This window comes from Hirundo rustica, chromosome 5 (genome assembly GCF_015227805.2).
Source record: "Hirundo rustica isolate bHirRus1 chromosome 5, bHirRus1.pri.v3, whole genome shotgun sequence".
Lineage (NCBI taxonomy): Eukaryota > Metazoa > Chordata > Aves > Passeriformes > Hirundinidae > Hirundo > Hirundo rustica.
In genome coordinates this window covers 32,252,291-32,265,905 of record NC_053454.1, presented here as the reverse complement: position 1 = coordinate 32,265,905, position 13,615 = coordinate 32,252,291, and the positions used below count along the sequence as shown (strand labels likewise).

The following is a 13,615-nucleotide window of genomic DNA, read 5'->3' as shown; positions in this document are numbered from 1 at the left end:
ATAAACCAGTTGCAATCTGCATATACACATAGTTTCACTCCATAATAATTGATAAAGAGCTTGTAGTCCCTCCCTGCTCTCCGCAAGAACATTCAAGTATGTCTGACTTGTTTTTTCCTTCACAGAGATAACACTCCTGCCATACAGAAAGTGTAACCTTTGAGAATGAAGAGCTCTTCACTAGAATTACAGCACCTGTAGACAGAAAGTGAAAGCAATGGCATGGCAGGCATTACATCTAAGCAGTACATGATGTTCTTTCCTTCAGTTTCACTCTGGCAGCATCTGGATAACTGAAAAGGCACAAAGGTTATCCCAAAAAAAACAAGCTACTCTGCACCTGTTGGTACTTTCTTAAAAGTATATTGCTACAGTACAAAACAAAAAAAAACCCACCACCAGAAAAGCAGTTCTTCTTTCCCTATCACAAAGTACCTAGTTAAAAGATTTGTCAGTATGTGGAAATATTATTAACAGCTGTGAAAAGTTAAGGTGGGATAAGATCTTAGAGGCACATTTGTGAAGTAGGTCATAGCCTTTGCTCAAAGCTGTGGAAAAACATCTGCTCCTCAGAAAACGTGAAGAATATTGCATGGTATTGATTTATCCTTTCTCTGCAAATACAGAACTGGCAATATTACTTTTTTGCAAAGTTATCTTTACTTGTGCTTTGCTGATAAACTTTTAAACTATTCCCTTTGTTTGCTAAGGCTGATGCAGTTAAGAAAAGCATCAATCATCCCATGTGACCAAAGAGATATGTTGAAATGAGACCATATGCTAATTTTAGGATTCAGAGAACTGGGTTCTGTATTTGTGTCTGTGCCAAGACTGTTCCAGCATACAAGGAAACATGATCTTTTTTTAAAGAACAGGACTTGGAGCAAAATTCTGCTCTTTGGTCACAGACTGAACTCTACCTTCATATAGGATTTTGCAATATGACCATCTTTTTTCAGCTCTTCTGCTGTGAATACCGCTTTCAAAGATTTCACCATCTGCATGCTGAGCAAAGCCCTGCTTAGAAGTCAAATTCATCAGAGGGATAGAGCCTTCTCCCAGGTAAGAAAACCTGGTTCTTAAACTTATCTGCCCATAAATACTTCAGAATTGTGAGATTGACACTGAAAGGACAACAGAAGTGCACTTTACTCAGCTGCTTTGACTGTGGACACCTGAACTCCCCCTGCCCACAGTGTGTGGGGAGACAAGACCTCTGCCTGGTACATTTCCTGTCTGCCATGAGGTGGTGAAGAATCTTACCACAAGTGCTGCAGAACATGCCTTCTTTCTGATAATCCCAAATTATGCAAATATCAGTATCTTTTTTTGGAACCAACAGCAAAATACTTCATTAAAGAGCAGTAAATCAGGAAAAGTGGGCATTGCCATTCTTAGAGGTACAAGGGTTACAGGTTCAAAGTGAAATCCTCTCTTGGAAAACAGATATGAGGCCAAAAAACCCCAGAAAAACCAGTAACAGACTTTCTGGACTCATAGCTAGTCAGAAGGCAAAACCTACCCTCTCTGGTCTTTTGCTTGCATGTAATGGTGCCTCTTTTTTCCTTACCATTATTCTGTCAGTGATGTCCTGTTGAACAGAGAGCAATGGGGGAAACATCACTGGCAGATCTGCTTCTCACTAAGCACCTCTTGCTGAGAGCTCTGCTAAAGTACTCCCTTGGCCAGTCTGCTTCACAGACCCAGCTCCTGTGCTGGCTGTAACACTTGATTCACATTGTAGCAACAGCAATATTTTTCCTGCTCTTTCCTAATGTTTTGATGGCAGCAGAAATGACTATGTCCTTCCTCTCCATTACCAAGAGTTCCCTGCACCCAGGAAAAGTGGTACCTTGTTTACTCTGGTGCCTGCAGGAAGGAGGCAACTTCACCAACACGGTCAGAAAGGCAAGAATTGGAGAGCAGGCAAGGTGGGAGAGCACCGGTGCTGGGCAGACTGGCATAAGGAATGGCCTGGCTACTGAGAAGAACCTGCACAGGCACCCACCAGGCAATACTTCACCTGCTTCCCTGGGTTCCCAAATGAAACATGGCAGGGCTACAACAGGACTGTGGCTGCTAAGGGCAAAGCTTTGTGGGGTGGTGAAAAACCTGGGAAATCAGGCTGCAACATGACAGAATCATGCTAACAATTTTCCAAGGTTCTGCAGTGCAGTGTCCAGGTTGTGCCCGCCTCATTGCAAGAAAGGTGGAGGAGGAGGGAAGCATTCAGCGTGCACTCCTCTCCTGCTGCTGTACCCAAGGATACACCAAGTAGAATGAAGAAAAGCCCTTTTATCCTCAAGTGACAGAGGGTAAAAAACAACCAACCCCACTTTGCCTGAAAACAAAACAAAAACCAAAGAAAACAAAGGCAAAAGTAACTCAAACATGTATTGAAATCAGCATTACAGACTGCATGTTAAACACACCCAGGAAAATGTACTGTGAGAACTCATACTGTATATGGAGTGTGTTTCATCAGCCCTATAGCATTTCTGTTCCACCCAAAGGGTGTTAACATGCCTGGCTGGGATTCAGATGTTACACATCAAAACACTCCTTTGGTTTTCATGCAGAGCTTATTCTCCCTCTGCAGCAAAGACATGACTTGTTATTTTGCAGTAATCTCAGGTATCAGTAAAGGTAGCCCTTGGATTTGCAGACTAGAAGTTCACCTCATCTTATTTTAATACAATAAACCCAGCAAGTTGCTCTTTTTTTCCTTCTGGACTTAACCATAATGAAGCAAGGCTTCAGCCTCTCAATACTCACAATGAAATTTCCCTTGTGCTGGCTCCTGTGTTGAACACTATCATGACACTTGAAGAACACAATGTCTGTGGCTGAGCACATCCACTTCTCTGAAACTGCAAGAAGCTCCATCAGCTGTGAATTTGGGCCAGGCTTTTAACAGATTGCTAAAGATCATCTCCACAGTATCCTTGCCACAATGCTAATCACACACACACAATGTCTGCTAGTCTGGTGACAACACAAAATGATTGCTTTCGTTTCAGCTTTAAAAGAATACTTTGTTTCCTGGGGCATTCTTTCATTTTTTTCTCAGGTATTGCAGGGAGCGAAGATGAGAGATGCCAGATTCTGGTGGCATCAGGATGACAACACATCGGTACAAGAGACAATACCCCTGGCCACCTCCTCCAGGAGCCTCAAAAGCAGCCATAAATTGATTATTTATAATCAATCCAATATCTGATTTGTTTCCTTCTAAAGCTTTGTGTTACATCTGATGACTAACCATGATTTGTCCTCAGTATCTGGGATTTCTAAATATTTTTTTTCTCAAAAGCTGCCTAAAAAAGAGGTGGTAACTTTCCTGTACTTCACTCAGACAAGTTTGGGAGGGGCTTGTTTACGACAGATTTGTTGTCATGGCTGTCAGAGAGTAATGAATTCACTGCATTGGGGAGCAGTTATCCTCAAAATAATAAATTTTATTCTGGAATTAAGCGCTCACATGCAAATCCACTCCTGAATACCCACATGTAATTGCTGCCACTGCTTAGCTGTGTCACTTGGAATCCATGGAAGCCAAACTCTGTGGGTTCTTTAAAGATGCCAGGAAAACTCAGCATTTGACCCCTGATTCATAAAGAATTTTCCAGCCTGGTGAAAACTAGAAAGCTATTAAAGCTCAAACAATTATAAACAATCACTTCACTGATGCAACTCAACGGCATGGTTCTGTTAGACCACTGCACTCTCATGAGCTCCATGATGAGGTTTACAGGAGACATCCCTAAAACTTTTAACAAGCACTTTTACTACATGGATTCCTCTGAAAGCAGTGGGAAATTAGGCATGCACATACCTGCAAGATCGGGATCTTAAACTGTGACAGTGCCTTTTAAAGCCTGAGCAGGCTTTATCTCAGTGTCCCACCTAACATTCCTTTGCCTAAGTACAGGGTGAATGCTTTATAGGGTGCTGCACACCAAAGAAGAGCCATTGTAAAAGAAAAGTGCTTAATCTCATTGTTCCCACACTGATGGCTTATGAGGCTCAGACAGGATTGCAAGAAGACAGTGACATTTTAGAGGCATTCAGGGATGCAGAAAAAAAAATTATTCCAGATAGCAAACACTGAGAAATATATTCAAGGGAGAGTTTTTACATTCAGCGGCCATGACCTGCATCTGATGTAATCCACCTTGCTTGGATTTGGCTTGTTTCTCACAGCTACCTTTGTTTGTATAACATACTGTTCTGCAACACACAGAAAGAACTATTTGCACACTACACTAAAGTGCAATTTAATATTTGCTTAAAGCTTTCATTTTATTGTCGGGGCAAGGGCAGTTTCTACCACTGAAGTTAATAGCTAACCCACAACTACACCTTTGCTACCCAAACTTCCAATTGTTAGCGCAGCACCCAGATCTGGCAGCAAACACATAAACCACCTCTGCCTAACCTCACCGAGAGAAGCAAACCCAGCCCTTTCAGCAAAGCAACTTTTCCTTTACTTCTACGAAAAGGTACTCAAGAAAAGTATACACTATTTTGGATTTGTTAAAAACACTCTCATGCTTACTTAGACACTTCCTTTACAGATAGATCAGGCAGGCAGACCTTGGGGGCTGGGATCCTCTGAATCACCCACTGTGAGCTGGAAACATGTCTGTCACATGAACTTATTTACAGTTACAAAAATAGCACCATGAGAGACAGATGTGCTGAGCACAAAAAATAAATTGAATTAGTTATTACAGAGATATTGCTTGACACCAGAGAATTTAAGAGAGAAATACCTTTCTCTTGTACACACATTTGAAAGGCATGCTCTTAAAAGTGTACTAAGTATTAAATGCTTGTAGTTATGCTTGTTGAAATTATATGATCTAATGCTCCTTTTTCTAAAAATGCTACTCTTTCCCCTGCCACAGGACATACAGTATATGAATAGTTAATAGGATTGGTTGCAAAATGTGCTTTTAATTTAAAGGTTTTGTATTGACCACAGACCAACAGCAATTAGCCTCACTTTGTGATCTGCAGCAGCTATTTCTATCTTGGAAGTTTCCCAAAATATTACTGAGCTACAGTCAGACAACTCAACTCATCTTCATATCTCATCTAAGCTGCATAAATATTATTAAATTAAACAAAGCTAGACTTCTTTGGATTCTCTCATCAATCTCAAATCTCAGAATTGTTCTGGCATCCAAAAAATTTTGGTTTTATATGCTTGAATGCAATGTGTTCAAATGTGTCAGAATTGGACCTCTGGAATTAAAAGTTTTTTGTTTCACCCCAGTATAGCTTTAGCAGAGCAGAGATTGTCCAAGCTTCTTGTCAACACCCGACCTTTTTTTTTTAGTACAGCCCAGGAGCATGCATCTCTAAATAGGAGAAGGACATTCATTTAAGATTACACAGCCATCCAATGTTTGTCCATCTTTTGTCTAATCCACCAGATAGTTCTCAAGGTCACAAAGTACATTCTAGCTTTTGACTGATCTGTGGAACTGGAGTGAAACCATTCACAGTCATTTCATGACATCAGCAAAGCTGATACTGGATCTTTTGGTTACTGTTGATCTGGCCCCGATCTAAGTGGATGACCCCAAAAGTGGAATTAAAAAAAAAAAAAAAAAAAAAAAAAAAAAAAAAAAAAAAAAAGTCGGCTATGTATTCTATACACAAATCCATTAGCAACTCGAATCTCAACATGACTAAAACCCGAGCGCTCTGGCCAGCTGAATTACTGACTCCCTTTCATCATCCTGGACGTCATCACTTCCACTGTACTTTGTGTACGTGTTTGTCACAGCATTTCAAAGCAGCACTTCTGTGACTGAAGAAGAGGCCACTTCCCATATTGCAGGGCCTGTGCCCAGACCTCTGGCTGTGAAAAGTGGTACCTGGATATACCAAGAATGCAGCCCCTGCCCTCTGTTGTGTAGTTTGCTAAGGAAGTGCTGCCGTGCAGCAGTCTAATTTAGACAACAGATTAAATAAATGGTAAAACTGAATTAATTTTTCAAGCTCTCATCCTTCTTTCCTCTGTGTTTTTTCTTTCATTTTTGCCAACTGGGAAATGAAAACCAACTGAGTCAGTTTCACTTTTGTTTATATTTGGTTTCAATTTTATCCTCAAGTTTTGCTTTCATCTTTTTCATGTAACACTGTTGGGATTCCAAATGCTGCAGGCAAGCTTTCAGTAATTTAAAAACATTACTCTCCTATCCTGCCTGTTTTTTTATTGCAGAATTATTTTTATTTTAGATAAACTTTTTAAGACGCTGTCACAATTTTGGAAAGTGTTTTGGGGTGTTTGGAAAGTGTTTTGATTTTACAAATTTAAATGCCTCATCCAATTAAATTTAGTACTTTACTATTTTCCTCTGGGTTCATGTCTAGTATAGTTGCATATAAAGATTATTTACAGGATTCAACAAAACACCTTAAAAGAGCAGCCAGTACACAAATGCACAAAAGCTCACATCACACACTAAAGGTGTTATGCATATTTGCATAAAATGCACATAAAGAGCTAAATTTATTGCTGCCTTAACTTATTAAACAACAAAGGCAACATTTTGCTTAGATAAAGCTGTAAGAGGCTTGCCTGGAACACTGTCAAGCAATATGCAATATCACTAGAATTATTACAGTACAGGCTTTGTCTTCTGTGCACTTTTCAGGCCCTTCAAGTTGCATATATCCCTCCAAACATATCAAAAAGCAGAACTTAACCACAGGTCACACTTTTCAAAACCAAATGCGTAAGCAACCCTTCCTTCTTTTGTGCTGTATTAATGTTAAGTATCTAAGTCTTTTAAAAGTACTTGAAATAATTTTGCAGCTAAAGGGAAATGGTTGGACAACATCCACTGTCACGTGCTGTTTAGAACAAAGGACAAATTTAAACTGTTTTGATACACCTTAACGCCATTCCTAACACCAGAAATATGCTGGGAACTACAAACCAAGCCTGTCAAGGTTAGCTGAAAAACCATCAAACAGCAACCTGCCCTACTCTTTAATAGACAGGAACATGAAAATTAATACTTCCAAGCTATCTTGAAAGATAGCAACTTATACAGCAACAATTAAAATGCTAAAATAAATCAAAGGTTAAAATTTAAATTCTGCACCTGGGGTGAAACAATATGCCACATGCAGGCAGATTTGCTCCTTGATTCGTGTCCAAGCTGCAACAAGATAAAATGTTTGCCTTGTCCTAAAGACTGCTGTACTTGATTTAACACAATCTGCTCCCAAGCAAACAACGGGGTCAGAAGATTTCCAGCATACACAAAGCTGGGCTCGCAATAAATCACAAATTAAGAAGCCAAACATCACTGTACTGCTTACCACTTCTTTCTTCTCTAGATTATTCAAAAAACCAGAATTTTACATGAACTTCCAAGACATTGAAAACATATCCAGCACTAACTGTAAGAGCAAGTTTTAAAACCTTTTCATAGTTTATCAATAAGAAGTATATGCTGTACAATGTATTTTATGCTATATACAAATTACCTTAATTTTATGTACTTTTACATATACAGATACTTAGATATGTATATCTGCATATATATATATATTTATGTACACATAGTCTAACATTAAACATTGATTAACATTGACTCCCTTCTACTAATTGTTAATTGTTGATTTCAGTTTTTTTCAGTGGCTATTTTAACCCTAACAAAAGAGTTTACACATAGTCAATACAAATAACCTTCATACAGTTCCAATAAACTTCTGAAAAAAACCAAACCAAACAAACCCAAGAGGAAATTATTTAATTACACCAAATGGTACTTTGCATAATGCTATTCATACATGAGGAATATGCAACTTAACAAATCTGTTCCTCTCATTTACCGAATCCAGGATTTTTTCAGCTTACTTATTTGTTGTTTTGTTTTGCACTTGAGATCTCAAAGGACAAACCAGAAAGTGTCTTGCACTAATCACAGTCTATAGCACCACAAGCTATAATAAAACTTCTGTAAACACTGCCTCATGGTTTATGCCCACAATATCACAATCATTTTAGGCCTTTGAAGAATCGGGTTTCAAAAGAGCAATCTTTACAAATGAGACAGAGAGATAAGCAAGAGTAACACGTGATTCGTTTTATATCTTTACCTAGAAATGGACCATGACTTTTGATATATGATGCACAAAATACAAGCTGAGGTTCTAATCCTACAAATATCAGAGGAATTTTGCAGGAGTACTACTGCAGTGCAATGTTAAATGCATACAGGATACACTTAACCTGACTGTAACTGGTGTCAGGTTAACAAGGGCTGGGATAGCAAGCCCAAATTAAACAGGATTGTCATAGACCTTTTTTCTCCTGGAAGTTTGATAAAATCTTATGCTACAAGTTCCACATAACGAAGGGCAATATGCAGACTTGCTTCTCTCTGTTATCTGCAAATAGACTATACCTTATGTTTCTCAGTGGAAATTTCAATTAGCAGTTTTTAGCAATGATTCTTGATCAGCATCTGCAGTAATTCTCCACCAGCAGTCAGTGCCCAAAATTTGACACTGAACTGTCCTGACTGCTAAGTTGCACAGCAGGTTTCTCTCCAAAAGGCTGCCTAATCATTCATGAACACAAGTAAACTCCTGACATACATGCAGTGGCTGTGAGCAACACAATTTACATATTGTGGTTTTTTGAAGTTGTCTCCCAATTGTTTTATTTGGGTCTCATTTATCTTACGTCTTCACTTTCTTCAAGACACCAAAGATTTTAAAGAATATCCCCACAGTCCCTTCAGTCATCTCCTGTCCAAACCACTTACTCTTTCACAAAAGCTCCTTCCTACTCTTCATCATCTTTGACATCCTCCTCCGTAGCTCAGCAACTTTCATTACTTCCTGAATCAGGAGAGGGAAGCAACATGGATTTGTAGTGGCATGGTGGTGCTTTCTATCTCCTTTTTTAACTCCTTGCTAATAATTCCTAACCTGCCCTATTCCCTCAATAGCCACATCTTGGCACAGAGCTTATTTTTTCATTGGATTATACAAGTTGTATTATTTTTTCCTGAGTAGAAAGTCAATTCACGCTTCATTTTTGTGTACAGAAAATTAGGAATGCAATCCCTTCCATGTGCACTACACTGAAATTGGTCTGCACTGAACTTCATTTGCAAACTTACATCCATATTTTCAAAATAAGATTCTTCTGCAGACATTGTGGTTCAGCCTTTGAGATTTTCATGCTCCAAATGAGTTAATACAACCAGCAAACTTGTCACATTCCCACCTATCCCTTGCTCCATCCCCTGAAGGCATAGGCCCTGGGCAGACTTGGGGTGAGGGGTACAACCTCTTTTCACTGAGCAAACTGGCCATGACTGCACAGCCCAAAGCAAACTGATCCCACCTTGAAACTGGCCCTGTTTTAGTAAGGACTGCATCAACCAGTCAACAGCTCAGCAATACCTTTAGAGAATGCTATAAGAGTCTGAGACACTCAACTCCCTGGCAACAAAAGTCAGGTCTAGTCTTTCTCACAGTTTCACATTTATACCCATGTTCACTACTCCCATTCTCCAACCCTTGACAACTAACCAACCAACCAAAAATGCCCATTCTCGAGTTCTAAGTTTCCACAGAAACCCTGAAATACAGACAGGACATTTGTTACATCCTATTTCTGGAGCAGGCCTACTCAACGAGTTACACACAAGAGGCAACATATCAGCAACTTTCCATTTAAGTTGTTGCAAAACTCTGCATTCACCTCCTGCCTTCTACTTCATCCTTCCCAATGGTTTGTTCTCATACCTTCTGTCGCAGACACTCCACTTTGAAAAACGCCCCAACATGTTCACTCTCTAAAAAAATAGCCCCTTGCAAATGAATCTCCTTAAACTCTTTCTTGGTGAAGCAAGGCTCAGAATTTGTTTCACTCCTCCACTGACTTTATCTTTCTTGGGCACTCCCTCTAAGCATGGATAACTTATCAGCAAGTTTCCTGGGTTTGATGTGCTTCAAAGAGTATATTCTAATTGTTCTCATGCCTTTAACAGCGTGACTCTTTGGCTTACCTTATTGTGCTTTACACAGATGTTGTTTTCCACCTTTCCCATTTGCAGACAAAACCTTAACATTTGAAAGGGGTCTTTTTACTTGTACTAAGCTGCTTTACTTTGCTTGTCAGCCTACTCAGCTTTTTTGGTACTTTTGACAGATGACATACAATTGCTTTGAGCCTTTACTATTAGTGTCTTTGAAGAATTACATGCCACTTACAACTATTTTACCCTTTTGGCTGCCTCTCACCATTCGATTAATTTCTTTCCTCGCTATATGAAGATCTACTTCAGAAGAGTAGACACTGCCACAACAACAGTTGCCTTTGCTGCTCCAGAAACAACACTGAGTTTAAGGACATTATGACCAGTGTTATGTCAGAACTGGCTGGAATTCTGAACACAAAATTCTGCACTTAATTCTTGCTGGCCAGTACTTTGTCCAGAGCTGTTATCCCCAGCGTATATGTACAAGCTACACCCAGAAAGTAAGGGGTTTTTTTTGCACCTGGGCAAATTTCATGTTGGGCCATGACGTAATCTACATGGGGGCAACTGAGGCCCCTCATTAACAATCGTATTTCCTACTCTTGGAGCTTCTCTATGCTCCCTTAATATACGACAGTTATTGTTAACATCTGGGTTGAGCAGTCAGTCATACAGCTCTAATCTCTCTACTCTTCCTACACAGGCCTAGGACATCAAGCCATAGGACCCTGTGTTACTTCCCCAAACTGTTATTTCTTCTTTAACAAAGATTTTCCCACATCATGCACGTGCAAGCTACTCACTTCTCTCTATGCATCCACAAAGTTTTTGATATTCCAAGCAGGCTGTCATGGAAATGTTTTAACACCATGGAGGTGATGCACCACTTAAAGAGAGAGAGTGTCATGGCAAACTTTACAATCCTTATCCACCAGCTTTTTCCCACTGTTTGGTTTTAAACATATATATATATATATATATGGTATATACAAGCACATGTTTTCATCAAAGGCATACATAGCCAGGCCACAAATTTATTTACATAAAGCCCAATCTCCTAATGTAGCCTCAATTCATTCCAAAAAATATTTTTATTTTCTCTTGAATCTTAGAACCCTTTTTTCTTCATCACTTTCTCAACTCTGTATTAAAACTGCCTCTAACTCCACTTGGTCCCACACATCAAAGATGTGCTCAATGGAGAAAGGGCCTTTAACTCCCCTTCCTGCATGTTACTTCTCATACCTCTTGGCTACCCATTTCCACACAGTGCGGCTTGTCATGAACAGCTCCTCTCTAGAGACCGACCAGACACCTCCTAAAATCTGTCACTTCTGCCATCAGCAAGGAACTGGGCAGAAGTGCTAATATGATTGCCAAACAATAATAATGACTGACTGCACTACCTGCATCTGCCAACCTGCTGGGACCCCCAGCCTCAGGTAACACAAGGCTCAGCAGACTGATGCCCTGCCGTGCCTGTACCTCACTGAAGGGCTGCAGTGTGGCACACGACCACAATGAAGTGACACTGTGCCCAAGGAATTGGAGCTCTCACGCCTTTCACCATGGTTTACCAGCAAAAAGAAAAGGGCACACGAAGTAATTCCCTGGCAGCATGTTATCAACAGAGGGCAAAGAAGAATACTGATGCATCTGAAGGGGCTGGTGGCAAGGAAAGACTGCGATTCAGACTGAGACCATCTGCCTCACAGGTCAGTTTTACTACTTTTGTGTGACTGTCTCTGTGCTAGTGTGAATTTAAATGCTGCTACCCCACTCAACTCTCTTTTTATGGTACTGACACAGGCATCCTGCAAAGGTTGTTAAGACTTAAATAAAATAACTGTAAACTAATACATATTGTATTTTTAAGTTTAAACTGAGGTCTTCATTTACAACTGCTCATACCTTCAAGAGAATGATGTCTGCAAGACTTAGCACGGCAAGGTGGGCTATAAATTACAACTGTATACTTACCGGAAGGAAAGTTCTGTACTCCGGAATTCCTTTATCTGAGCTCTGTCTAAAGAAGTAAGGTTAAAACACAGACTCTGCTGTTTAGAACCTCACACTAATCTAAACGGGTGTTAAAAACCTAAGTACCTCTGGGAATCTGGGCTGAGGGATCCAGCCCTTCAGGTACTTGCAACTTTGATCCCAACCATCGCCAAGACCCTTGAAATTTGACCCTGGGCACCGCCAAAAAAAAAAAAAAAAAAAAAAAAAAAAAATCCTGATTCCTAACTTCTCTCTGGGGTTAGACGTCCAGCGCTTGGCTCTCTGCTAGCTGGCGTGTGGCAGGACGGCGCTTGCAAAGGCGGCCGCGCCACCGTGCACGCACAGGAGGCCGTCCCTGCAGGGAACCGAGCGGCCGCGCCACTTCCTCCTTCCGCCGCTCTCGCGGAGCCCGCCCGCTGCGGCCCGCCCGCCCCGAGCCCCGTTCCATCTCCCCCCTCCGCACTCCCGCTGCCGTGCCCTCACGAGGGTGAGATCCCGGGGTGCCCCCGGCTCCCTCCCCGCCCCGGCCCGGCCCGGCCCGGCCCGGCGGCGGCGCCGGGGGCCGGGGGCGGCGGCCCCGCCCCGCCGCTTGTGTAACGGACCCTCCACGAGGCGGGCCGGGCCCCGCCCCTTCCCGCCCCCGGCCCGCGGGGGCAGCGCCCCCCCCCGCCGCAGCGACCCCCGCCCGCGGCCCCTCCGCCCGCGCCGCTCCCTTTCCCTTATCGGAGCCACCGCAGCCGCAGCCCCGCAACAAGTGCGGACCACCCCCCGGCCCGGCCCGGCCCGGCCCGACCCGCGCCGCGGCCCTCCCGATCCAACGCCCCCGCCTTTGTCCGTGCGCCCTACTCGCGCCCCACCCGGGAAGCGGCGGGTAGCCCCTGTCCGCTCCATCTCCGCCGCGGCCGCGTCTTCCCTTCCCCACCGCCCCTTCTCAAACGTAGCGGCCGAATCGGGCTCGGCCCCGGTCGCCGCAGCCCGACCTTTTGTTTATAAAACAGATGCGCATCTGCCCGGGAGCCCCCGCTGCCCCGCACACGGAAACGGCGGCGATGCGGAAAAATAAAATTAAAATTAAACAAGAAGGAAAGAATAAATGGGGAAAAAAAAATAGAAAACAATTAAAAATTACCTTGCCTGCCCGTTTTCGCGGCCCTTATATAATTCCTCAAGGTTACCGCCGTTGCCAGGGGACACGAAATGGAAATGAAAACAGGCGCTGAATAATCGCGGGAGCAAAACTAAAAGTTCAGTGCCTCCGCCCGGGCGGAGAGAGGGCCAGATCGAAAGCAAAACAAGGAGAGGAAGCGGCGAGGCCGCCGGCGCTTGGAAATCCCCCCGCCTCTCCGCCGGGCCGGGCTGGCCGCGCAGGCGGCGGGGGCAGGGCTGCGGCGGCGGGCGCGGAAGCGCTGCGCCCGTCACCGCCGCGCCGGGGCACGGCACGGCACGGCACAGCACAGCGCCGGGGCACGGCACGGCACGGCACAGCACAGCGCCGGGGCACGGCACGGCACCCACAGCACAGCGCCGGGGCACGGCACGGCACGGCACGGCACGGCACGGCACAGCACAGCGCCGGGGCACGGCACGGC

At 43.0% G+C, this 13,615-nt stretch overlaps 1 protein-coding gene across 3 annotated transcripts in view; it reads right to left on the bottom strand.

Annotated features, from left to right (window-relative positions):
- Positions 1-13,396, bottom strand: part of IRF2 (interferon regulatory factor 2) — a 40,307-nt gene extending 26,911 nt beyond the window's left edge. Inside the window, exons 1-2 of one of the 3 annotated variants that reach the window (XM_040064587.2) lie at positions 12,132-12,213; positions 12,006-12,051 (exon numbers count right to left, since the gene is read on the bottom strand). The gene's annotated coding sequence lies outside the window, so the exon portion shown is untranslated. Of the gene's footprint in view, positions 1-12,005; positions 12,214-13,155 lie in introns of those variants that run through there. The other 2 variants (XM_040064590.2, XM_040064591.2) reach the window with 2 other exon arrangements.
- Between the last annotated feature and the right edge of the window lie 219 nt (positions 13,397-13,615).